Source organism: Tenrec ecaudatus, chromosome 11 (genome assembly GCF_050624435.1).
Source record: "Tenrec ecaudatus isolate mTenEca1 chromosome 11, mTenEca1.hap1, whole genome shotgun sequence".
Taxonomy (NCBI): Eukaryota; Metazoa; Chordata; class Mammalia; order Afrosoricida; family Tenrecidae; genus Tenrec; species Tenrec ecaudatus.
Window position 1 is genome coordinate 47,893,905 of NC_134540.1, and position 26,604 is coordinate 47,920,508.

Here is a 26,604-nt window from a genome sequence, read left to right on the forward strand (position 1 = left end):
AGTTGTATACACATGATCATAATCAGTTCTAGTGCTCCCTCCCCCTCCAGCATTCATTATTTCCTCCCCAAAGCCCCTTCCCCACCTCAGCCCGCCCTGAGAAATCATTGCCCCAGTTATTGTCTGTATGCATCCACTCCCTCTGTGTTTCACAAACTCAGAAACCCACCGAAACAAGGAAAAACAAAAGGAAACAGCAAGAGATAATAACAATAACATTATAAAGATAAAAATAAAGAGTAAGAAAGAAAAGAGCACCGGCAATCTTAAAAAGTCGGAGAAGAAATTTCTGTCAGGGAACAAGCAAGAAATATTTCAGCCTAGAGTAAATTCGGATTGGGTGAAGAGGGAGGTCAACTGACCAATCAAGTGTATATTTTCTGTTGTGATAATGCACCTGCTCATTCTCCCGGCCAAGAAAGGACTGTCCTATGAGAATTTCATTAGGAAGCCTTCCTCCATGCACCCTCCAGCCCTATTCCTGTCCCTTCAAACTTCCTTTTGTCCATCCGCAAACTCAAAGAACACTTAAAGGGAACCCAATCTGAGTCCCTCAAAGATGTCAAAATTCTGTTTTGACACAATATGTGCCCAGGAGTTCTTTGGTGAAGGTTAGAGAGGTGGAAGTACCACCTTTGGATGGGTGTAGATTTAGATGGAGGATATATTGAAAACAATAGCTTTACATTTTGATGCTTTTATTTAATAATGGTTCCTATGGTTTTGTACCAATACTTTTGACTTAGCAATGTGTGTGTGTGTCTTTTGACTTAGCAATGTGTGTGTGTGACTTTTCCTACCATTTAGAAATGGGTTGTCTGCCTTTTCTGGATCCAGCATGAGTCAGGAGGGCCTTAGTTTCAGCCCCTCACTTTGTCCTCTTTCTGATGCTGCAGGTAGGCTGGTGCCTGCTTGTTTGCATGCTGGCTGACCCGTGGGCTTGGGCCCTGGAGCCTGCAGTGTCACTCTCAGGGACCGACACATCCTGGAAATGGCTGGACGGTCCGTTCCCGTGGCATCCTCTGTGGGTGAACTCCGTGACTCCAACAGATGTTTTCATCTCTAGCCCTCAGACGCTTTGCCCTGTCATCTCACACACAGAGGGTGCTGCCTGGCCCCCTGCCCGGTGCCACTAGGAATGAGCACAGCTCCAGGGAGTACAGCAAGTCCTGTCTGCGAGGGGGAGTTTGGGAGCCCAGTGGCTGGCAGATGAAGGCACCGGGCTGCACTCTCCGAACACTGACAGAGGGACATGTTAGCTTAAGTGTCTCCCTGCTCTATTCTGCTGGACGCTCTCAATCCCTGTTTTGTGTTTCAAGCCATTTTGTTTACGCGTTGCCTTTGCCTTGTTGTGCAATTGTGGTGCCTGCTCCCTGGACAGAAGCCAATGGTTTCATGTCCATGTCTGTAGGAAATTATTAGTGGGAAGCACACTGCCCCAAGTGTATTCTGGTTCAACCCCAAAGGCTGAAGTCATCTAAACAACCAATAGGAAACCAAGCCCTGACAGGGAGCACAGCTTCCCGCTTTGGGGAAGAGCAGGGCACAGTGGAAAAGCACTGAGCTGGTCATCAGAAGGCCCGGGCGCCAGCCCTGGCTCACCCGTTAGAAGCTGAGACTCTTAATTCATTTGCCTGCCATTCGTCTGTCAGCTTGTCACACTGTGGTGGCATGTGGGTTGCTGTGTTACTGGAAGCTATGCCACTGTTCTTTCAAATACCAACTAGGTCATCCATGGTGGACAGGTTTCAGTGGGGCTTCCAGACTAAGACAGGCAAAGAAGGAGGAAGTGGTGACCTATTTCCGGAAAAAGAGATTAGGCCGTGAACCCCATTGGAGCGTTGTCTGCTACCGTGCTAGAAGATGGTCTCTCAGGGGGGATGGATGACATGTTGTCTCAGTAGCCCACAGGGGCTTGCTGTGCATCAGCACTGACTTGATGGCAGTGAGTCTTGCAGTGAGTTTTTCAGAGCTGGAGAGGAGCTGCCTCCTCAAAATAGAGTTGACCTCAATGGGCTGGATGAAAAAGAAAACTTCTGAGACCATTAATTGTTGATAGGACATGACTGAAAATGAGAAGAAACAGAGGAAAGCATCCATTAATAATCAGAATGTGGGAATTATCAATTATGAAACTGGGAAAATTTTAAAGTTGTCAAAAATGAAATGACATACTTGAAGATGGATATTCTAGGCATTCGTGAGCTGAATTGACCATGTTTTAATGGAAGGTTCACATGGTCTACTATCTGGGGAATGACAAAGTCAAGAGGAATGGTGTCAGATTCTACATCAGAAAACACTTCAGGATTTATCCTGAAGCAACGCCCTGCCAGTCCTCTTCTAGTTAAGATCCTGGGACATTAGATAGAATTATTGATAAAGGATAAATCCAGAGTTTGTTGGGCTGTGTTTGTTCAAGAAACAACACCAGTGACATGTATGTATAGGGAAGAACTTTTTATCAAGAAAGAAGTTCATATCAAGGAAGCGGCCAAACTCAGTTGAACTCAAGTCCATGGGTCATATGCCAGCTGGAGACCCCTCCAGACTCATGCAGCTGCCAGCTGATGAAGCAAGGATCGCAGGCTGGTGGGTATAGAGCCCCATGGATACCACGTTGGCAGGAAGATGGTAGGGCACTGAGAGTTTCCAGGGTCAGTGGGCTGCATGATGTGCCAGCTCCAGGGACCAGATTCGGGATCCAAGCAAGCAGGCAGGAGAGGGGCTAGAGAGAGAGGCTAGCGCTCTATAGACTCTCTTATAAATAGGCCCCACTCCTAATGAAACATCATTAGACTGTGACTTGATTGAGAGGTTGGACTCCACTCATACCATCCCACAGCCATGCTAAGTTGATCCAAACCTCACCATCAGAAAAAGCAATGAGATACGTGTTTTAAGGGGATATCAGACAAGAAGCATGGGGACATGGAGGCCAAAGAAACTTATTCTGACGGGATAGTCAAGCTCCATGTGGCAGTGATGTTTAAGGTTGGGTCTGGGAAGATGAATTGAGTCTAGGGCCATTGTTCCAGGCCAAGAGGAACAGAAAAGAGAGGAAAGGGCAGAGAAAGACAGCCGCACCCCTGGAAACAGGGGACCCTCACCCTGGAGGCAGGCAGGCAGGTCATGTCATTTGATTGTGGCAAGTTTAGAAAATGCATACGTTTACAAAGGCGAAGGTAGGAACCATTCATGATCTCTTTCTCCCGAAATCATGGTTAGAATTTTGATGCATTTTTAATACATAGACTTGAGCCTACATCTTCTCTCGGTGATGTTTATGTGGAGCGCTAAGGAATGAAAAAATAAGCATTGATGCAGGTAGGCCAAGGGTTGAGCTGTGTAAGACCCTGAGAAGGGAGAGAAGCAGCCAGTGAATGGATGGGAAGGACAGGGGGCTGCAGGTCAGGGGTAGGGGTTTAAGTGATGAGGATGAGGTTGACAGATGGCCATACCAGGTCACATGGGACCTTGTAGGCTATTCCTGGATTTGAGCAGCTGGGAGCTTTTGACCAGACAGTTGGCATGGCGTGGTCTAACTTTATACCACTCTGGGGCCATGAGACGAGTTGATTGCATGGAGGCAGGAGTGGAAGCAGAGAGAACAGTTCTTTTCTGATGGGTAAGTGTGGCAGCAATGGAGAGAGAGTCACATTCAAGATCGACTTTTGGAAGTGTAATTGTCAGGATTTAAGGAGGGATTGATATGGGTGGTGAGGGAGATGGAAAAAGTGAGTGTGAACAAGACTGGCTTTTGATTCTTTAAAACGTATACAAGTTATTTTACTCCTGGTTCTGGTGACACAGTGGTTTTAGCACTTAATGACTAACCCAAAGGTCAGCAGTTGGAAACCACAAGCTGCTCCCTGAGAGAAAGATGAGGCAGTTCTGCTTCTGTCAAGATTACAGCCTTGGAAGCCCAATGGGACACTGCTACTCTGCCTGTAGGATCACAGGAAGTCTGAATAAACTTATGACAGTGGGTTTTTATTTTTTATGTCAGTCCCAGAGGGATGTAAAAGGTTAATGAACTGGACTGAAAGGTTGAAAGTTCAAATCTACCCAGAGGCTTCTTAGAAGAAAGGCCTAGCAATGGACTTCCAGAAAACCCCACCATTGAGAATCCTACAGACTACATTCTGCTCTGACGCATATGGACTAGTAGAATCGGTTTTATTAAATATCATTTACTCACCAGTCGCTTTACTAGACAGAGTAAAATGAGTGTCATTCCATATGTTTTTTCCCCCAGAATATTTTAAGGGGTGCATTATATTCCACAGCTACATGTGTTCCATATTTAGTTCAACTGATTTCCTGGCGTTGAACATTTGGGTTGTTTTTAAGTTTTGTTATTCTTATACTCTCATAAGGAACATTCTGGAAAGGGCTCTAATACAACTGTTAAAGAGAAATAATTGCGGTGCCAATTAAAGAATTGTGTGGCACAGAGTAAAATTCTCCACCGCCCCCCCCTCCGACCTCCTGTATCTGAAGGAAGCCCTTGTGGCAGTATTTCTTCCTGAAATAAAATGTTTCATGTTTTGTCAGCTACCCTCAGTTAGTCATTCTTAAAGATCCTTGGGGAAAATTTGAACTATTTTTCTTGGAGGAAGATTTACTGGTGGTGGACAGGAACAGGAATGTTAAGAGAAATGATGTGCGTGTGCATGTGTGTGTGTGTATACATATAATTTAAACAGTCAGAATACTACCTCTGCTTTTAAAAATCAAGATGTTATCTCTTGTCTTAATACTTTATTGCTGCTTTAGCTCTTTTTTCTTTCTTTCTTATTTATTTTTTTCTTCTCTTCTCCGCCAGTGTGTTTCTTGTTACTTCATCTGTGGCCAGTTTCCCAAAGCAATGACTGAGCCTCCATAAGATAATCACCGGAGTGTCTGATTCTTTGATGAGTAATAGACATGTTGAATGTACTAAACAAACAGTTGGGCTTGAAAGTGTTGCCGGAGATTGTACTGATCTGAGTGAAAATGAAGGATGCTAAAAAGAATAGAATGCTCGCAATTTATCTCACCCTGGGCAAGCAAGTCTGACGTCTTACTTAAGAAGTGGTTCATTTAGGATTGCACATTCAGGAAAGAGATCAGATGCAGGGCTGGCAGGTTTTATGGTACAGATTCATAAATGGCTGCCGTTTAGAAATGACTCTGAGTGGCTCAAATACCAATAAGTCACTTCGAGATTCTAAGATGGACATCTCCATTTATCTTGTGGCTGGTTATGGTGGAAATGTGCAAAGGTGAGTTCATATAACACTCACGACTATGAGCCAGCGGTTCACAGGACCAGGGGCTAACCGAAAGGTTGGCGTTTTGAGTCTACCCAGCGGTACCACACAAGACAGGCCAGCAATCGACTCCTGCTGCTGTTGCTGCCTGGCACTGGTTCCACTGGGCAGGTAAGAGGATGTTGACCTCTCTGGGTGACGTTGCCAGAGGGGTGAATCAAAATGACTATAAAATTGTTGTATAGTGTTTTAGAAGAGATTTAGTATTTTGAAGAAAAATCTCTCTCTAGCTGGTGAGAACAACAAGAACATTTTTTGGTAATCTTAGTTTACAGACATCTGTAAGCCTACAGGACTAAGAATTCTATGCTAACCAGTGGGCAAGTAGATGGATTCTGGGCTTCCACTTAATTCCAGCCCCAATCCAAGAACAGTTTATTCTTCTAACATGGCCTTGCTTGATACTCACCTTCCTGAGGGGATCACTGAAGATAAGGGTGTGGCAGTAAAGTGTGGTGAAGAAATCCGGGGGTGCCAGGCTAGCAATTGAAGTAGTGTCTGTGATCTTACAGGCTCGTATTCAGCTATGTAGCCATCTGAGTGAGGCATCAACTAAGTCTGAATTGAAGAAGCACGCCAGCCTCTGCGATCCAAAGATGACAATAACAAAAATCTGAATATGGCAAAGGGAAAGGTTGTGAACACCCAATTTGTAGAAGGCTCTGGAAGACAGCGGGAGCCCCAAGTCCATCTTCAGAGTGTCCAGTCAGATGAAGCCACTGGCAGATCCCCTCTGGCCACAGGTGAGGGACTTGAACAGCTTGACTATAGACAGAGATGATTGTAAATTGGATTATGGTGGATTGAAACTTGGTACAACATGATACTAGGTGAGTTACCTTCCTCTCGACGCAACTTGAATTTGCTCGAGGCTCAACTATTTCTCACTTGTTCCATGACAGAAACGACTTCTCTGGTTTTAAAAATATTGCTAGCAGTTTTTTCTTTCTTAATCTTTAGTTTTATCTTTATATTATTATTATCTCTTTCTTCCCTCTGTTTAGTTTTGTATTGATTTTGTATGGCTTCTGTTAGGTTTCCCAGTTTAGGAAGCACAGAAGGAGTGAATACATCGAGGCTGATACAATCTGATCAATCATTGATTATGGACTGGGGGTGAGGAGGGTGAGGGAGCAGACAATGTTTATACCTCTCACCATATTTATTCAGTCTGTATGCTGAGCAAATACTCGAAGAAGCTGCATTGTAGGAAGAAGAATGTGGCATCAGATTTGGAAGACAGCTTATCAACAACCTTCGATATGCAGATGAAACAACCTTCCTGCTAAAAGTGAGGAGGACTGGAAGCTCTTACAGATGAAGATCAGGGATTATAGCTCTCAGTATGGATTTGAACTCAATGTAAAGAAAACCCAACTGGACCAAGAGAAGACATGATACAGGGAGCAAAGATGGAAGTTGTCAAGGATTTCATCTCACTGGGATTGACAATCAGTGCTCGTGGAAGCCATAGTCAAGAGATCAGATGACATATTTGAATTAAGTAAATCTGCTGCACAAGGACCTCTTTAAAGTGTGGAAAGCAGGCAGTTTGCTGTGAGGAATAAGATGCTCCTGGCTCCAGCCAGGGTAGTTTCATTTGCCTCATATTTGTGTGAAAGTTGGACATTGAGTAAATGAGACTGAAGAAGAATTGGTGCATTTCAATTATGTGTTGAGAAGAATGTTGGAAATACCACGATATTTTGCCAGAAGAACACGCAGATCTACTTTGGACGAATTACGGCTACAACGTTCCTTAGGTGCAAGGATGGTGCGATTTCCTCTCATGTCTTTTGGACACGTCGGGAGAGACCAGTCCCTGGAGAAGGACATCATACTTGATAAAGCAGAAGACCATGGACAAGATGGATGGACACAGTGACTGCACTATGGGCGCAGGCATCGCCACAATTGGGGGGATGGCAAAGGGGCGGGCAGTGTTGCGTTCTGTTGTACTTAGGGCCATGATACATCTGAACCAACTGGCTAGTACTCAACAACAGCAAAAATATAAGTGCTTACATGTCATGAAGTCATGAAATGACTATAAAAATGAGATTATCTAGGAGGCTCTCTGTCTTCCTTTCAGTGGGATCTGGATTGACTCATATTTGAAGCATGTATATCCCTAAGTGAAAACGGAGATCGGCCAGGGGAAATGACTTCTTTCCTTTTCTAAGCAAGCAGACTCTTGCTCTTGGTGACAAAAGGAGGCATGCTCTTATTTCTTTGAGTTCCTTGGAAAAGGAGAGAGTCAGAAGATTAGGAAAAAGTTCAGAGGCCTCAGTAGTCCTGCTCTGTTTACATAGTGAAATTATGGTCACTACACTTTATGTTATGTTTATTATTTTTTGTCTTTTTTGACATTTTATTAGGGGCTCATACAACTCTTATCACAATCCACACATATACATACATCAATTGTATAAAGCACATCCATACATTCTTTGCCCTAATCATTTTCAAAACATTTGCTCTCCACTTAAGCCCTCTGCATCAGGTCCTCTTTTTTTACCCCCTCCCTCCCCACTTCCCCCTCCCTCATGAGCCCTTGATAATTTATAGTTATTTTGTCATATCTTGCCCTATCCGGAGTCTCCCTCCCCCCACTTCTCTGCCGTTCATCACCCAGGGAGGGTGGTCACATGTGGATCCTTGTAATCGGTTCCCCCTTTCCAACCCACTCTCCCAGCATCGCCCCTCACACCCCTGGTCCTGAAGGTATCATCCACCCTGGATTCCCTGTGCCTCCAGCTCCCATATGCACAAGTGTACAGTCTCTGCCCTATCCAGTCCTGCAAGGTAGAATTCAGATCATGGTAGTTGGGGGGAGAAAGCATCCAGGATCTGGGGGAAAGCTGTGTTCATCGGTACTACATCGCACCCTGACAGATCCATCTCCTCTCCTAAACCCCTCTGTGAGGGGATCTCCAGTGGCCGACAAGTGGGCTTTGGGTCTCCACTCTGCACTTCCCCCTTCATTCACTATGGTATATATATATATATTTGCATGAAGTCTTGTACCTGGTCCCTTTGGCACCTCGTGATCACACAGACTGGTGTGCTTCTTCCATGTGGGCTTTGTTGCTTCTGAGCTAGATGGCCGCTTGTTCACCTTCAAGCCTTTAAGACCCCAGAGACTATCTCTTTTGATAGCCGGGCACCATCAGCTTTCTTCGCCACATTTGCTTATGCACTTATTTTCTTCAGTGATTGTATCGTGGAGGTGTGCAGCCAATGATATGATTTTTTTTCTTTGATGCCTGATAACTGATCCCTTTGGGACCATGTGATCACACAGGCTGGTGTGTTCTTCCATGTGGGCTTTGTTGCTTCTGAGCTAGATGGCCGCTTGTTTATCTTCAAGCCTTTAAGACACTATCTCTTTTGATAGCCTGGGACCATCAGCTTTCTTAACCACATTTACTTGTCCACCCACTTTGGCTTCAGCAGTTGTGTCGGGAGAGTGAGCATCGTAGAGTGCCAATTTAATAGAAGAAAGTATTGAGGGAGTGCTTGAGTACAGGCCCAAGGTTCTTCTGCCACCTTAATACTAAACCTATAAATATAGACACATAGATCTATTTCCCCATCCTCATATATATGTTTAGTGCAACTTTGACGTCGACTTCTCATTGATTATATGGCTACCCACAGTGATGTCCAGGGCTCTGACCATCTTTTATTTATCTATCTATCTCTCTATCTATCATATTTAAGAGAACAGTTATGAGAACCTAAACAGGATAAGGGGAAGACATGTATGATCCAGATGGGCAAGACCATTGGCACTGGGTCATAGTGGTGCCCAAGGGATTGCTGATAAGCAGAACCTTGGAGAGGACATGAACGGTCAAGGGAAATTGTCAGATATGCATGGTATGTGGCAAATCAGAACAGCACAGCTGGATGATTGGAGTGGTTGGGATGGGATGACTGGAGTGGTGGGATGACTGGAGTGGATGGGATGACTGGAGTGGTGGTATGACTGGAGTGAGATGGGATGGGATGGCTGGAGTGGTGGGATGACTGGAGTGAGGTGGGATGGGATGGCTGGAGTGGTGGGATGACTGGAGTGAGGTGGGATGGATGGCTGGAGTGGTGGGATGACTGGAGTGGTTGGGATGGGATGGGATGACTGGAGTGGTGGGATGAGTGGAGTGGCGGGATGACTGGAGTGAGATGGGATGGGATGGCTGGAGTAGTGGGATGACTGGAGTGGTTGGGTTGGGATGGGATGACTGGAGTGAGATGGGATGGGATAACTGGACTGAGATAGGATGGGATGGCTGGAGTGAGATGGGATGGGATGGCTGGAGTGAGATGGGATGGGATGGCTGGAGTGAGATGGGATGGGATGGCTGGAGTAGTGGGATGACTGGAGTGGTGGGATGAGTGGAGTGGTGGGATGACTGGAGTGGTTGGGATGGGATGGGATGACTGGAGTGGTTGGGATGTGTGTGTTGTAGCAGACAGAAGAACTGGCAAGATTGGTCCAGGGGCCTCTCCAAGGCAGTTGGGGACTGACTCGTGACGATTGGACTCTCTTGTGGTCATCTTCATCCAGGACTCACCCAGGCAAGCCCCAGGGCAGACAGCCCCGCCCCAGGCTTATCAGGTAGGTGGAAGTTTTGCCCTTTCCTTTGCCCCCTGTTTGCTGGCAAGGTTACCCCTGCTCAATAGTCAAAGTTAAGTCTGATGTTCTTTTGTGACCACTATTTGTCCGCTAAGAGGGAGTCTTAGCGATCCAGATCCAGATGTACTCTTCTCCGGGAAAGTAATAGGAAGTCCTTGGAGGGTTTTTAGATGGGAGCATTCAGAATCTTGGAGTCCCTCGATGGTGCAAATGATTCATGCTCAACTGCTAGCTAAAAGGTTGGGGTTTCCAACCTCCCCAGAGCTATCTTTTGAGAGACAAGCCTGATATCCACTTCCAAAGGACCACAGTCTCGACACCTCTATGGAGCAGCTCTACTCTCCATGCACAGGGTTTCCATGAGTCAACATCTACTTAGCGCAGTTAACAGCTATGACAACCCAATGCCGACACCACACCATGTCAGCGCCACCACACCACAGGCACTCTAGCGAAAGTGTGCCTGAATAGCAATGTCAAAACATAAATACAAAATGCTACCAGTTGGGGCCACCAAGTTATGTTTCTTCCAACCAAGCTACAGCATGTGACCAAGGATGGAGCAATGGGCATGCTGAGAGCTCTCTTCCACCCTCACAGTAATGGCTTGATAGAGAATTCTATTTTGTTATCGAAAATGAGGGTTGAGGCAAAAGCCTAAAGGGCTGTTTTACACCCATCATGAATTGGAAACGCACCCCCACTAGACGCAGGAGTTAGGAGTGGAGCAAGCCCTTTGCACCGCGAGACATCGGCATATTGAACATCTCCAATCCAGGGACCATCGTGAAGCAGCAGAGGCGTGGCAGCAGCAGAACCGCAGGGCAGAGCAGTGGGCTTCCCAGGCCACTGTGCAAATAAAGCGGAGTGCTTTTAGGCAGGAGGCTCACTTGCAAAGTGTGGGGCCTCCAGGAATTTGATCAAGAGAACTAGGTTTGCTGACCCACGGCAGGAAAGCTGAGTTTATGGAGTGGGGTACCCTTTGGGTGTAGCCAGCATCCCTGAAAGAACTTTGTAACTTTGCCTGTGCAGGGCAGAGACCAATAGGCTACGTGGCTGAGAGGCCAAGGACCAGACAGAGGTCTGCCTTGGGTCTGCCTAGGGAAAGGCTGTTCTGACATAAGACCTGTATCCTGAGCATTTCTGATCCTGAACTGTAACCTGTTAGCATCCCTAATAAAGCCCACCATGGTGGGTGTGTTCTGTGTAGCTATTGAAATGAATTATTGACCCCAACTGAGAAGTCAAGAGTGCTGTGGGAGGGACAGTTGGGGGTCGAAACTGGTAAGGAAGGTTGGCAGGTGGAGACATGTCTGAGTCAGGGTCGGAGAACCCAACCTTGGATTACTGTTGATTCTCCTCTTCCTCATTGGCGAAGTCAGAGGGTCAGATATGGTCTCCATGCCCTTCTTATAACAACATTGTTCAGGGAAGACAAGCAAAACAGCACACAACCTTCATTTATATGCTCCTGGAGGAAAGAAAAACCATGTACAACGTATGTGTACCTACTCCAGGTCAGGCCTCAGTTTCTTGTACCTGGTGTAAGTATTGAACCGGTGCACACCCGAACTAGGTGATCACAACAGGCCTCCTGAGTGGCCCTTGTACAGTCTCTGTGCTTCTGTCGCTCTCGTGGGATTGGAGACTCCTGGAGGTCCACGGAAGTGCGATGTTAGTCCCCGCCCCATTCCCGGAGCACTTGTCCCCAGAAGGAGTTGTGTGGATTCTCCAGGAGCACCATCTCCTCAGGAGTTAAGGCACAAGTGCCTGCGATTGACAGCTCAGCTCAGGGCTACAAAGATGTCGGAGGAGATGTGACGTCACAGGCATGGAGAACGTCATGCAGGACATGTGGGCACTGGGGCTCACAGAACTCTGATGAGAAGAGCACTGTTGCCGCCGTGCTCGGCAGGCTCAGTTGAGTTGATCTCCCTGGCAGGTGTTAAGCACTCGATGATAACTGACAAGAAGCAGGTGGTGGTTGTGTGTCAAGTTTATTCTGGCTGTTGCTGTCACTAAGGGGTCCTCATGGCACCGTGGCGAAGCAATTACTACAAAGGTGTTGCTTCAAACACCCAGGCTGCTCCAGGAACGAAAGATAAGGCTTTCCGATCCTGTGAAGATGCACAATCTGGGAAACCCAAAGGGCAGGGCTGCCTGGTCTTGCCTCATACCTGTGATCTCTTGCAGATCAGACCGTGGTGATGTATAGTTTCACTGGCTGAGTTTTAGAAGTACTCAACAGAAGATATTAGCCACTGGACCCTCTGATTAACATTGATCAACACATTTTTTTTATAATGAGTCTAGCTTTTTAAGGCTCAAATTGAGAAGGAAGATATATAAATTTTAACCTTTGTATGGAAGAATTCCCAAGCAAAGTGAAATAGGAAGTTTTACACTGAATGTGCTTAAAATTTGGATAACTAAAATCTTTGGACCTTCTAGCACGAAGAATAGTTGTTATCTTCATACAAGGAGAGCTGGATGGAAGATGGTGTGGCCCTTCATTTAGTTCCTTCATGGTCAGGGGCCTCGGTGGCTCCCCACGTTTGCGCAAGCTGTTTCATGAACTGAAGAGGAGACCCAGAAGTGTCAACAGGTAGGTCTGATTTGACGAAGGAGCACAGAAGCAGCTCCTATTGGGAAAAGCTGCCCTGAGACACACAGAGCATAGCTAACCCTGGTGCGTAAAGCAGGGACTCCCTCAACGATGTGGGCTAGTTCCCTGGCTTTGCCACTTCCCAGGTCACTCTGTAACACGTGTCTTCGTTCTATGAACTAAGGATGATGATAGTGCCCGCCTCACTGGGTTGTTGAAAGGATTAAATGAACTAGTATCTGTCAAGTTCTTAAAATAATCTGACTCCTTAAAGTTCACTGTGATCATTATTAAATACATTGGAGGAGAAATACAAATTTATGTTCATTGCACAGTTCAATCCTAGAAAAATCCTGAATGATATCTGAATTTACAGAAAAGTATCCTGTGTCTGTGGGTATTGAGTGTCTGCTGGCAGACCAGGTGTGACAGTTAAGGTTTGTGTCAACTTGACTGGCCAGAATTCTCAATGGGCTGGCAGTTAAGTCAAAGTAATATCCCCATGATAAGCTCTCCTTGGGGTGTGACTTGCTTCCAATATAAGTTGATACTGTAGAAAGCTTGCTTGCTTTGAGCTGGGTCTGGATCGTGCTTCTGGTTCATCATCTAATCTTTCATACATTAGACCTGAGTCAGCAGCTGCTGTCCTGCTTGTCCATCTTGGGAGCGATCAGCAGCCTACCATCTCACCTGCTGATGTTAGCTTCCTTTGCCTCTGCAGCCACAAAGCTCGCCACCTAACCTGCCAATCGGGTTCATCACCCACGGACTTGAAAGTGGTCCACCGCTATAACTGTGCAAGACATTTATTTGATAGAAACTCTGTCTGTACACATGTGCATATGCTTCACTGGTTTTGCTTCTCTAGAGAACCCAGCCTGTGAAACCGTGTCCAGTTCAAGTGTCCCCTTTAACGGGATCTTTCACAGAGAGGGAGTCCTGGGTGGTGCAAGTGGTCCATATGCTCAACAGATAACTGAGCAGTCGGAGGTTTGAGTGTGCCCAGAGGTACCTTGGAAGAAAGGCCTGGAGAGCGCCTCCTGACAAGCCATTGAAAACCCCGTGGAACACACATGATGATTCTGGCACACCAGAGATCTCCATGAGCTGGAGTTTACTCAATAGCAACAGGTGTTTCTCAGGAGAGAATCTTTGGCTCTGATGCTGGGCAGTCTCAGTTTAGGGAACATAAGTGCCCAACTTGGAGGAGGCGTCATCCTAAATTGTACAGCCAAGTAACAAGAACTAAGTAATAACATCATTTACAAAACAAAAATCATGAAACGTAAGTTAACGAATGAAAATGAATTTTTAAAAAGCAGATAACATCATAATAGACTAAATCTCAGAAAGCTTCCTTTTCTGAAGAAGCATGTGGGAGACAGTGAACTTGAGAGAAAAAGCTTTCAAAGACCACTTACATGGCATGGGAATATTAGGATGTGATTGTGAACTTATTTTAAAAAAATGCTCTCAGTGAACACAGTGAAGAAGAACGACTCTTCCCCTTTGTAAAATGAAGGGACATGTCCCCACTGGCCTTTCTCAGAGGGCTTCCCTGCTCACGAGGCTCTATCTCTTGGGGCATGTGGGTCCACCCTGCCACATAATCCAAACATGCTAAAAACACACACCATAAAAACATAGCCCAGGCTTCTTTCTCCAACCCCAGAGCCTCCGTAAAACCACCACGAGCCACACTCAAGGATCACTTCACCCCAAATCACACATTTCAAATGGTAAAAACAGCTTGGCAAATAGCCTCCCTCCCACAAGTCCCGAAGTTTCACCCTCTTGATTTCAAAAGGAATTGTCTCACTGTCCAACCCATCTTCACCTCTCTTTAGTTCTTCTTAAACTCAGCTGTTGTCAAGTGGATCGTCATTCATGGAAACCCCTTGTATGCCAGTGTAGAACTATAGCTTTCAATGGTTGAGTCTTTGAAAACATATCACCAGGTCTTTCTGAGACAGGAGAGAGAGAGCGAGAGAGAGATCAGGCATATTGGCAGATTACTTTGAAAGACTGCCTCGCACAGTTGTGAGAGTAGGTAGGACCATATTTGTATGTACGGTGGCAGAGAGCTCTGCAGACGTACATTCCAGTGTCCACAAGTCCAGCAATGAGAAGAATGTAAGGTCAGGAGAGAGAGCTCTGCCCAAACATCCATGGATATTGTGGAGGCAGAACCATCCCTCCCCTTCTACCCCGGCGAAGCTACCCTTACAACTGTTTGGTTGATCATGTCGTGGAAAGTGATCACATCACATCACATCATGGGTTAGCATCCACGCCAGGATGTGGCCAGCCACTGTGCATCATTGCCTAGCCCGGTTGAGACGTGAAGTTACCCATCACAGTAGTTGTGCATGGTCTGGTCCAAGCCCTGTGTTACTCCTCTGACATGCTACTTCACTGATGGCTGACTGCTCTTTCCTTTCGTCGCTCTGCTCTGGTCTCTGGCCTCCGTGAGTGTGCTCCCATTGGTTCCTTTGCACCGGCAGCTCCTTCCACATGGGGTACTCAGTGTCTTTGTGCAGACATCAACTTCCAAATGAGACCTACCCTGGCCATTTTATTTAAAACTGTAGAGTGACCCTGACCTTCCTGGTCTCTCTTTCCGTTCCTGACACTTGATTTTCTAATATATCAAGTAATTTAATGGCTTACTCTCTACCCTCTCCTTCTAGAAAATAAACACTACCAGGTGATGGAAATTTGACATACCTTATTCATGTTGTAGGGCACTCAGAAAATATTTGTTGAATGGATGAATTCCTTATTGACTTGGCTCTTGACTTTAGTATTCAGTAACCTCCACTGAGTTAGGGAGCCCCTAAAATTCCAGTAAGTCATCAGGAGGGTGCACTGTCATTAAAAGGCAGAGCAATTGGCTTCTAGAAGGAGCACTGGATTGTGCTCTTGCTGGTGTATCCTTTTCTTGCTCTCAGTACCTCCTTACCCTATTATAAATAGGTCCAGCCATACTGAGGCATGAGTCAAGTTCAAACTCATATCAATCACCTTGTTCTTTTGCATTAAACTGTGTTCCCCCAGAATTAGTATCAAAATATTCATCTCTGTGCCTGTGAAAGGAAACTCGGGCAGGGCAATGGCTAAGCCCTCGACTGCTAAGTGAAAGGTTGGTGGTTCAAAACCACCGGTGGCCCCAAGAGAGAAAAGGCCTGGCAATCTGCTCCCATCACGATGCCATCCCAGAAAGGGCCACTATGAGTTGGAATAGACTCAACAGCATTCAACAACAACTGCATACCTGTGGATGTAATGTGAGAGCCCTTCGTCATTCGTCCTAATATGATAGCCAGTCAGCTGAGATCGTGCCCGTGTGACTACTCCAACGTGACAGCAAGAGCACATCTGACACAGACGCAATCACAGCAGGGAAGAGACAGACTCTATCTGACGATGATGGAGGCGGAGGCAGCTATAGGCCCAGGATCTCCAACAATGGATGATGACTGGATGCTGAAATAGACAAAGAAGGATCTCCCCCTGAATTCAAACTGCTAGCCTCCTGAACAAAGAGAGAATATGTTTATATTCTTTAAAGACACCAACTTGTGGCAAATCTACGGTACTAGGAAAATAAGGCATCCCTGACCCCAGCTCCCCAGTGTTTTTTGTTGTTGTTCAGCAGCTTCTGCCATCCTATCCCATGAAAATGTAATTATCAGTCCAAGCAGTTGACCTTGTAGGCCTTGGTCAGTCATTGGTTCATGGTAGGCTTTAGGCAGAGGGAGTATGTTTGCAAGTCTGGAGGCAATCTATGTGTAATGTGATTGTAATGTCTTAGAACCAGAAGAGAAGCTCAGTGTAACCCAGCCACGTCACACATCTAACCTGGTCCTTTGGGGGGGGGGGCGGGGTGGTGCCAATGTACAGTCTCCTCGCTTTAGAACCCAAAGTCCTCCACTATCCTCATGATCACCGGGGTGGGGGGCAAGGGGGGCACATCCAAATAGCTTTTAGTTAGTTTGTTTAAGTTTTTATTTATTTTTGTTTTTTTAATCATTTTATTGGGGGCTTATACAACTCTTATCAAAATCTATCCATCCATCCATTGTGTACACATTTGTACATTTGATGCCACCATCATTCTTAAAACGTTTTCTTTCTTGTTTGTTTAACTTTTTATTGTGAATTAGGTGGAGGTTTACAGACTAGATCCTCCCTTGAACATTCGTTTATACACATTTTGATCTGATGTATCCACTGCAATCCCCTCAATGTACCGTTGTTTATCCCACTGGTTCCACGTTCTCTATTTCCATATCTCCTCCTTTCTCGACCCTCCTGAATCGATTTTGGGGAAGTGCTGTCCTACTGCTATTCTTTTAAAAAAGTTTTTATTGATATTTAATTTACACACAGTTAAATGAACAAATCTTAAGGATAGCTCAATAACTTTGTACGAGTATAAAAAGTTAGACCCATGTGAACGCCACTTTTGATCTTAAATAGTTGACTACACAAACATGGTGTGAATTCTGTTTCAGACTTGAAAGGTGACTAAGGGCCACAGTTTTGGTGGACCCACCAATCTCTGTCCAACCAGTAAATGATCTACAGTATCTTCATTTGCTGATTTTTCGAAAAGTAGATCACCAGGCCTTCTTCCTAGTTCATCTATGTCTGGAAGCTCTTCTGAAACCTATGCAACATCACAGCAATGTGGGACAGGTGTTGACGATGCACGAGGTGCACCGGCTGGTCATTGAAAGTGGGTCTCCCACATAGAGCCATCATGCACCTCATTAGTCAAGATCCCACTGCCAATGCGTCCATTCCAGTTCACAGTGACCTATAATATAGGACAGAGCCTAGCTACCTCTATGGAGGGTTTGTGAAGCTGTTAATCTTTATGAAAGTACACTGCTCGCCTTTCTCCCACAGAATGGCTGTGAACTTGACCAACTGACCCCTTGGTTAGCAGTTCCAGTTTAACCCATTGTGCCACCAAGACTCCTTTAGTCAAGATCAGTTCCCCCCAAATTACTGAGAAAGCCTTACGTTCCTCTTACCTCTCAATTGTTGATCACCATTCCATATTTCTCTCTACCCCAATTAACTAATTCATTGGCTAAAGATTAAAAAAAAAGTTGCAAGGGAAAATAAAGGAAATTCTATGTTGTCAAATGTATCAGACTGCACAGTGAGTATTTGCTAAGGACGGAGCCCTGCTGGTGATGTGGGATCCACACTGCGCTGCCAACGGGAAGGCCTGCAGTTTGACTCCCAAGCCACTCTGTGGAAGATACACGAAGCTTCTGTTCCTGGCAAGATCACCATCCTTGGAAAACCACAGGGATGGCTCCACTCTGTCCCTCGGGTCCCCGTGAGTCAGTGTTTGGAATGGTAGCACATGCTTATTGGAAGTTGTTTCAGACTCTTCCTAGAGTTGGATATTTGATACTTTTTCTTTCACTCTATGTAATGATTAAGATGCTAACTTTTTACCCATGAAATATGTAATTCTGTTTAGATAGTAAACTGATTTCAAGTTCCTCTAAGAGAGGGATACCGATTCCTTGGGAGGAAAAGTTAACAGGTAGTTGTAGTCGCAGCATTTTTGAGAACTTATTTTCCGCCAGACCTTTATTATACATATATGAAGTAATGAGATCCTCTGGATTGTTATGAACATGAGGGGTTATACTTGTTTTACATAAGGGAATGAAATTCAGAGAGTTGAAGTACTTTAGCCAAGGTCACACGGCATATCAGTAATAGATCCCGATTTGGAATCCACGATAAGGTTATTCTAAGTCCAGGCTAAGTACCTAATTCTCCCAGATGGACGGTAGGCCAGGCCCAGTGGGGAGGAATGGTACAGACTGGGAATAGTGTCTGCGCATCCTCCATTGCATAGGAATAGCAACAGTTCTGAGGGTGGCACAGGACTGGGTGGCGTTTGGCTCTGTTCTATGTAGGGCCACTATGAGTCGGAACTGATTCAGTAGCACCCAACCACCACACCAGTGCATACTCAATGTAAAGGAAACAAAAATCTTCAGAATCGGACCAACAGACAATATGCATGGTAAGCATAGAAAAGACTGACATTGTCAAGGATTTACATAATTTTGCTTGTATCTACAATCAACACTCATGGAAGCAGCAATCAGCAGATCACATGATGTATTGCATTGGGCAAATCTGCTGCACAAAAGCTCTTTAAAATGTTGAAGAGCAAAGTGGCAAAGAGCAAGGACTAGGGTGAGCCAAATACAAGCCATGGTATTTTCAATAGCCTCATATGCATGTGAAAGTTGTGTTGTTTTCTTTTGTTGCTTTGTTGTGCTCTGTCTTGTTTTTTGTATGCATTTTATCATCTGTCGGTCCATCTAGATAAGATAGGCAGGATAAACAATCTGGAGGAGAAAACAACTGAGAAGGTTGGGGGTGAAGGGAGGGACATGGGAGACAGGGAAAGGAAGTGGGTGTTAACAAACCCAGGGACAAGAGAACAACAAGTGATCCAAAATCAATGGTGAGGAGGGTGTCAGAGGCCTGCTAGGGCTTGATCCAGGGCAATATAGCCAAGAGGAATGACTGAAACTCAAATGAAGACTGAACATGATAGTGGGACAAGAGGAAAGTCAAAGGAAATGGAGGAAAGAACTAGGAGGCAAAGGGTGTTTACAGAGGTCTAAATATAGGCATGTACATACATACCTATATATGATGATGATGGGGAAATATATCTATGTGCATATATTTACAGGTTCAGTAATAAGGTAGCATATGGAAATTGGGCCTCTACTCAAGTACTCAATGCAAGAACACTTTGTTCCATTAAATTGGCATTCTATGATGCCTATTTTCCCGACACAATCACTGAAGACAAACTGGGTGCATAAGCAAATGTGGTGAAGAAAGCTGATTGTGCCCAGCTATCAAAAGAGATAGCATCTGGGGTCTTAAAGGCTTGAGAACAATCAAATGGCCATCTATCTCAGAAGCAACAAAACCCACACGGAAGAAGCACACCAGCCTGTTTGATCATGAGGTGTCTACAGGATCAGGTATCAGGCCTCAAAGAACAAAAAAATCATATCATTGTGAATGAGAGGGAGTGTGGAGTGGGAACCCAAAGCACATCCGTAGGCAACTGGACATCCCCTTACAGAAGCTGTCTCAGGGAGGAGACGAGCCAGTCAGGGTGCAGTGTAGCAACGATGGAACCTACAACTTTCCTCTAGTTCCTAAATGCTTCCCCCGCCCTCCCCTACCACCACTCTCATGATCCCAATTCTACCTCACAAATCTGGCTAGACCAGAGGATGTACACTGGTACAGATAGGAACTGGAAATACACGGAATCCAAGACAGATGATTCCTTCAGGACCAGTGGTAATACTGGGAGGGTGGGGTGGAAAGGGGGAACCAATTACAAGGATCTACATATAACCTCCTCAGTGGGAGATGGACAACAGAAAAGTGGGTGAAGGGAGACATCAGACAGTGTAAGATAAGACAAAATAATAATAATTTATAAATTATCAAGAGTTTGTGAGGGAGGGAGAGTGGGGGAGGGAGGGGAAAGAATGGAGCTGATGCCAAGGGCTCAAGTAGAAAGCAAATGTTTTGAGAATGATGATGGCAACATATGTACAAATGTGCTTGACACAATGGATGTATGTCTGGATTGTGATAAGAGTAGTACAAGCCCCTAATAGAATGATTTTAAAAAAAATAAGAGAAGCTGAAGAAGGATTGATGCATTTGAATTATGGTATTGGTGAAAACAATTGAAAGTACCATGAACAGCCTGAAGAATGAACAAATCTATTTTGGAAGAAAAACAGCTAGAATGTTCCTTAGTGTCTCAGATGAGGGGACTTGGTTTCATATACTTGGAATAAATTATCAGGAGAGACCAATTGAGTGGAAGGTCAGTTAAAAAGGGGAGGATCCTCAACAAGATAGACTGACCAGTGACTCAACTATGGGCTCAATGATAGGAATGTTTGTGAGGATGGTGCAGAACTGGGCAGCATTTTATTCTCATGTGTGTAGGGTTACTATGGATCCATACTGATCAGAGAGCACCCAAGAGTAACAACAGCAGTAGCAGCAACAGCAATGCACTGCCTGGTATTGCAGTAGAGGTCATGTAGTAGAGGTTAGCCCATGCTATTTCTCACATTCTTCTTTTTATGATGTTTTCAGAAGATAAGTGGAATCATAAATGGCATGCCTTCTAAGTCTGACTTAGACCAGAGAATACAGTATAATCACAATGATAGCAAATGTTTGCATCGTACCTTTTTTGCCAGGCACCGTTCTATACCATTCAAGTGTATAAACTCATTTGATCATTTCAACAACCCTGCCTGTAAAGGGGATTGAGCTTCATCTAACAGATTGTCCAAGGTTATAGGTGTATAACTTTATCCATTTTACACAGACCTAGGACTTGAACTCAAGAAGTCTGTCTCCAGAGCCCACACTCTTAACTTCTGTGCTCTATTGTCTGCTAAGTCCTCAGCCTGCTGTACCTAGGTGGTGTCTATGTGTATATGTGTGTGTGCACTCTATGTGTGACAATGGTTAAGAATCAGTGATAGGATTTTGTGGCTCCATCTTAATCAAAAGGGTCTGATCAGAGTGTAAGCTTTTCCATTTGCATAGTGGTTAGCATTGGGCTGCTAACCTTAAGGTCAGCAGTTTGAAACCACCAGGTCACTCCACAGAAGAAAGATGAGGTTTACTACTTCCATCAATTGTCAAAGTCTCCGAAACTCACAGGAACTGTTCTACCCTGGTCCAAAGGCTTGCCATGAGCTGGCATCAACTCCACAGCAGGGAGGTCTTTTTGGTTTTATTACAATGACTTTATCATTGGCATCAGGCTATAAGTCAGGTGGCAGGGATGCCCTCCACACACCCGGGAGGGATGGTCCACAGCCAAGGGGACTGATCTCTGGCCCTATCATCTCATGAACGATGCACACAGAAGAGCCATTGAGGATACAGTCTGGTGAATTGCAGATGGTACTGAGGACTTGGTAAGAAGACCTGAAAGCCTCCACTCAATATGCCACAGTAGACTCATGAGGACCACAGTACGTTTTCAGAGCTGAAATTTGTTGGAAATTCAGTGCTGCCCTTTGGGGATGGCGCTGCAGGCCCCAGACTCCCAGGTGTGGCCAGACCACCCATGGTCAGGCTCTGAATAAAGCGCTCCTTAACAAGGCCCCTCGATATTGTGCAACAATAAAATGTCCTGAGAAGTTTGCGGGAGTCCTATTTTCTTTTCTTCAAGTTGTGACATCTTCCTTTGTTTACTTTTAGCCTCTTTTCTAGAACCCAAGAGCACTATGTCCCAGAAGAAGTGTCGCAGCGAGCTCATGAACAGGAATGATGGTTTCTACCACTGCTTTCTGGAAAGCAAATGGGATTTTGGTGTGAACCCAAGAAGGGGGTCAGACCACACTGACATCTCTTTTCTGGTTTCTAAACTTACCTCCACTGCCATTATGGACTGTGTTACACAACCCTCTGACCCAAGGCCCAACCATCCTTCAGCTTCTTCTTCGGCTCACAGATCGGTCTCTGCACAGTGTGGCTCCGGCCAAGGTCCAGTGACCACCAGACCTCAGGCTTTGGCACCGACACCCAGCCCCCAAGGCCGACTCTGAAATCAGCCTATGCTGTCACGTGAGTCAACCTAATCACTTGTCTGAGTTCAGTCCTCACACCCTGGGGGGTCATTCTCAGATGATGTTATGGATGGTGTTGTCCAAGTAACATTATATGTTATTATAACATTATATGCTAATAACTGGGGGTAAAACTCCATCATCATGTTTCTTTAGGTTTTTTTGATTATTTGGTTTGGTGTTATCAGGAGAGAGTTGGTAGGAAAGAATTCACTTTTTTTTTTTCCTTCTAATGATCTCTGGTGGTGCTGGTAGGAAGTATTGAACTGATAACTGCAAAGCCAGGGGTTCAAACCTACTGGTTACTCATCCGGATAATAATGAGATTGTCCACTACTGTAAAGATTTTAAAAGCACCAGACACCCTACGTTGGTAGACGTGGCTAGAAATCAGAATCAGGTCAATGGCAATGGGTTCTGTTTGGGTTTAACAGTCTCTGCGTGAGTCCTGCCTCTCACCGTGGGCTAGACCAGAGCACATACACTGGTACAGATAAGAGCTCACGACACACGAATTCAGGTCAGATAAACCCCTGAGAAACAGAAAAGGGAGTAGTGATAATAAGAAGTTAGGGGAAAGGAAGGGAGAAGAGGGGAAGAAGGGGGAACTGATTCACACATAACACCTCTCTCCCCTCTTAGGGGAAGGAACGACAGAAACTGTAGGGAAAGGGAGACAGACAGCAGTTGATGTAATACGAAAATAATAATAATAATAATAATAATTTATCAAGGAGCCATGAGGGTGGGAAGCAGGGAGGGAGGGAAAAAGGAGGAGCTGATACAAAGGTCTCAAATAGAAAGTAAATGTTTAGAAAATAATGATGGCAATATATGTATAAATATGATTGATACAATTGATGCATATATTTATATAAGAGCTGTAAGTGTCCCTGATAAAATAATCTTTAAAAAAAAGTCTCTAGCTGGTTCAAGCAATTTGGGATCTGCTCTGAACCTGCAGGTTAGTGGTTTGAATCCACCCCCGGTACTAAAAAAGCTGCTGGCGATCCGCTTCAGTGAGGGTGACAGCCTGGGGTCACCAGGAGGTGGAGTGGGGCCCTTGGAATGGGTTCCTTTTCATTAGAAGTCATTTTTGACTTCTCTCTCTGATGAAGCCAGTACCTCATCCTCTCTATGGCTGAACTGTTTGCTGAAGGAGGCCGCTCTTAGGCACACTGTTAAGGCCTCATGCGCGGCATGCTTAACTTTGTCTGATCAATGCAACAGCCACTAGGTGGGTTCCTGTTGTCTCTGACCCCTCCACACCCCATACAGCAGTCAGAGGGGCCTTTCCAAAGAGCAAATCAGTTCTGTTCCTTTCCTGCTCAACGTTCTCCGTGCTTTCCTTTTGTTAGACTCATTGCTCGGGTTGATTGAGAGTCATAGTGACCCTATAGGACAGGGTAGACCCTCCCTGTGGGTTTCTGAGCCTGTATTTTGGCTTTGCATATGTCCTGTAAGAACCTGACTAGTGTCTCGTCCCTGCTTCTCTCCAGCCACCCTCTCATTCCTAGTACTCAGGCACAGTGACTCTGTCCTTGGAGTGCTTGCTCTTCTCCTAGACCTTTCCATGGAAGATCTTTTCCCTTGTCATTCAGGTTCAAGTAAATAAGACTTCTTCAAGAAGGAGGCAAAAATGTATTTCATGGTAACTTGCACACATGTGGGGTCCCCATCAAGGCAGGGACAGTGTGTGGTGCTGTTCACTAACCTGTCTGCATGACATCATGTCTCTCACTGGGGACGTGCTCAGTAGAGGGACAGACCAATAGAAGTGGCTCTGAAGGAGCGCACCCACCATTCGTCTGTCAGTTTGTCCTACTGGGGTGCATTGTGTATTGCTATGATGGTAGAAACTGTGTCAACAGTCTTTCGCACTTCAGCAGGAATACCCCTGGTGAACAGGTTTCAGCAGAGCTTCCGGAAATAAGAATAGACTGCAAAGAAGGAATGTGAAGTCCATTTCTGAGGGATTAACCACTAAAATTCTCACAGCCAGCAGCAGCACATTTTCTGATGTAGTGCCGGGAGACAAGTCCCTCGGGTCAGAAGGCACTCAGAATATAAGTGAAGAAGGGCTGCCTCCTCAAAGGTGGTCAACCTGAATGTGGTGCACGGAGGGAAATGTTCAAATAATAGGACTGACTAATGTAAAAAGTATGAATCTGGGAAAATTGGAAATAATAAAAAATGAAATGGAATGCCTAAAAGATAGATATCCTAGTCCTTAGTGAGCTCACATGAACTGACATTGTCTGTTTTGAATCGCTCCCTTGTTCAATAGTATTCGATGTTAGAACTGAAAAATTCAAGATGAGTGGCATCACATTGATGGTCAGACAAAACAAAACTTTCCCAGCTCTATCATGAACGACAATGCTGTCTGTGATAGGATAATATCTATGCACCTACAAAGATGTTCAGTTAATCATTTAAATTTAGACACCAACCCAACCACTAGATATTAGTGGTGAAGAAACTCATCAGCTTCTTAGGTCTCAAATCTATCAATGATTCAATCAAGAGAATTATTGACAATTGAACTATACAAGTTGGAAACAAAAGGGATCAATAGTTTGAAAATAGGGCCTTGGTCATTGAAATGAAGCTGGAGATTGCATAGAATTTTGCAAGATAAATGACTTCTTCATTGCAAATACCTTTTTTCAGCAACAAATAGTTGTAAATAACAACTATGTATTGGGACTTTGCCAGATGGAATTACAAGGAACCAAATTGATTACATCCCTGGGAAGAGAAAATAGAGGTCAGTATCATCAGTCAAAATAGACCATAATTTCTCCTAGGCAAGTTCAGGTTGGAGCTGGAGAAAATGAAAACAAATCAATGAAAGAAAAAAATACACCCTGAAATATGTCTATCCCACCTAAATTTGGAGAACATCTCAAGAACAGATTTGATGCATTGACCTCTAGCGAGCGAAGATCTGACAAGCTGTGGGATGACCACACATCAACCAAGCAAAAGGTCATAAAAATGACAGGAAAGGAAGGTCATAAAGAGACCCTGAAATTTGCTCTTGAACACAGAGTAGCTAAAGCACATGGAAGAAATGATAAAGTAAAACAGCCGAACAGAACAATTTAAAGGGCAGAATCCTGTCACGAAATAGGCAAAGCTGAAATGAGAACTCCAACAAGGACGCAGACCCCGAGCATATCTCAAGCTGAAGGAACTGAAGGAAAAGTGTAAGCCTTGAGGTGCAGCAGTAGAGAGTCCTCTGGCAAAAGATTGAATGATGCACGAACAATAAAAAGAAAATGGAAACGATACACACAGTCACTGCACCAAAAAGAATGAGCTGACATTCAATCATTTCTAGAGGTGACATAGGATTAAAGACCAATGGAAGGAAGAAGTCCAAACTGCATCGAAGACATTAACAAAAACCCAAACCCCATGACCTGACAGAATACCGATGAAAATGTTTCAAACCAGCTGCTGAAGCACTGGGAGCACTCCCTTGTCTGTGCCGAGAAATCTGGAGGACATCTCCTTGGCCAGTGGGTTGGGAGAGATCCATGTCTGTGTCCATTCCAAAGAACGTGGACTGGACAGCACGTGGAAACTGTGTAGCATTATTAATATCAAGGGCAAGTAAAAATTTTACTGAAGAAAATTAAAAACAACAACCAAGTTGCAATAGTGCATCAATAAGGAACTGGCACAAATTCAAGCTGAAATGAATTCAGAGTAGGATGTGAAACAACATTGCTGACATCACATGGATCTTGACTGAAAACAGAAAATACCAGAAAGATGTTTTCTTATGTCTTGTTAACTATGAAAATGCATGGGCAATGGGTAACCCCTTTGCCATCTTACATATCATTGATTATTATTATGAATCTAAGTGAAAGCTTTTTAATTTTTCTATCCATTCAAGTTATGTATTATACCATTGTAGGTGAATCAGAGCATTGTCTTATCAGAACCAAAGGATCCCAGTAGCACAGTGAGTTATGGGTTGAGCTGTTAAACACAAGGTCAGCAGTTCAAATCCACCCACTGCCTCATTGGCAAAAAAAAAAAAAAAGAGGCTTCTGAAATGCCAGGGGAACAGTTTGACTTTGCCCTCTAGGGTCTCTATGAGTTGGAATCGACTCAATGGCTTCTAGTTTTGGTTTGGGATAACATTGCAGAATCATTGGCTTATCTCTCCAGTGCACCAGTGTACCCAAACCCAGCACAAACTCATGGCCATGAATTCCAATGCACATTCATCACTACCCTATAATATAGGCTAGAACTTCCCTAGAAGACCTGAACCCTAATTTTTACAGAAGCTGACTGCAGCATCTCTTTCCCATGGAGCAGTAGTTGGGCTCGAATTGC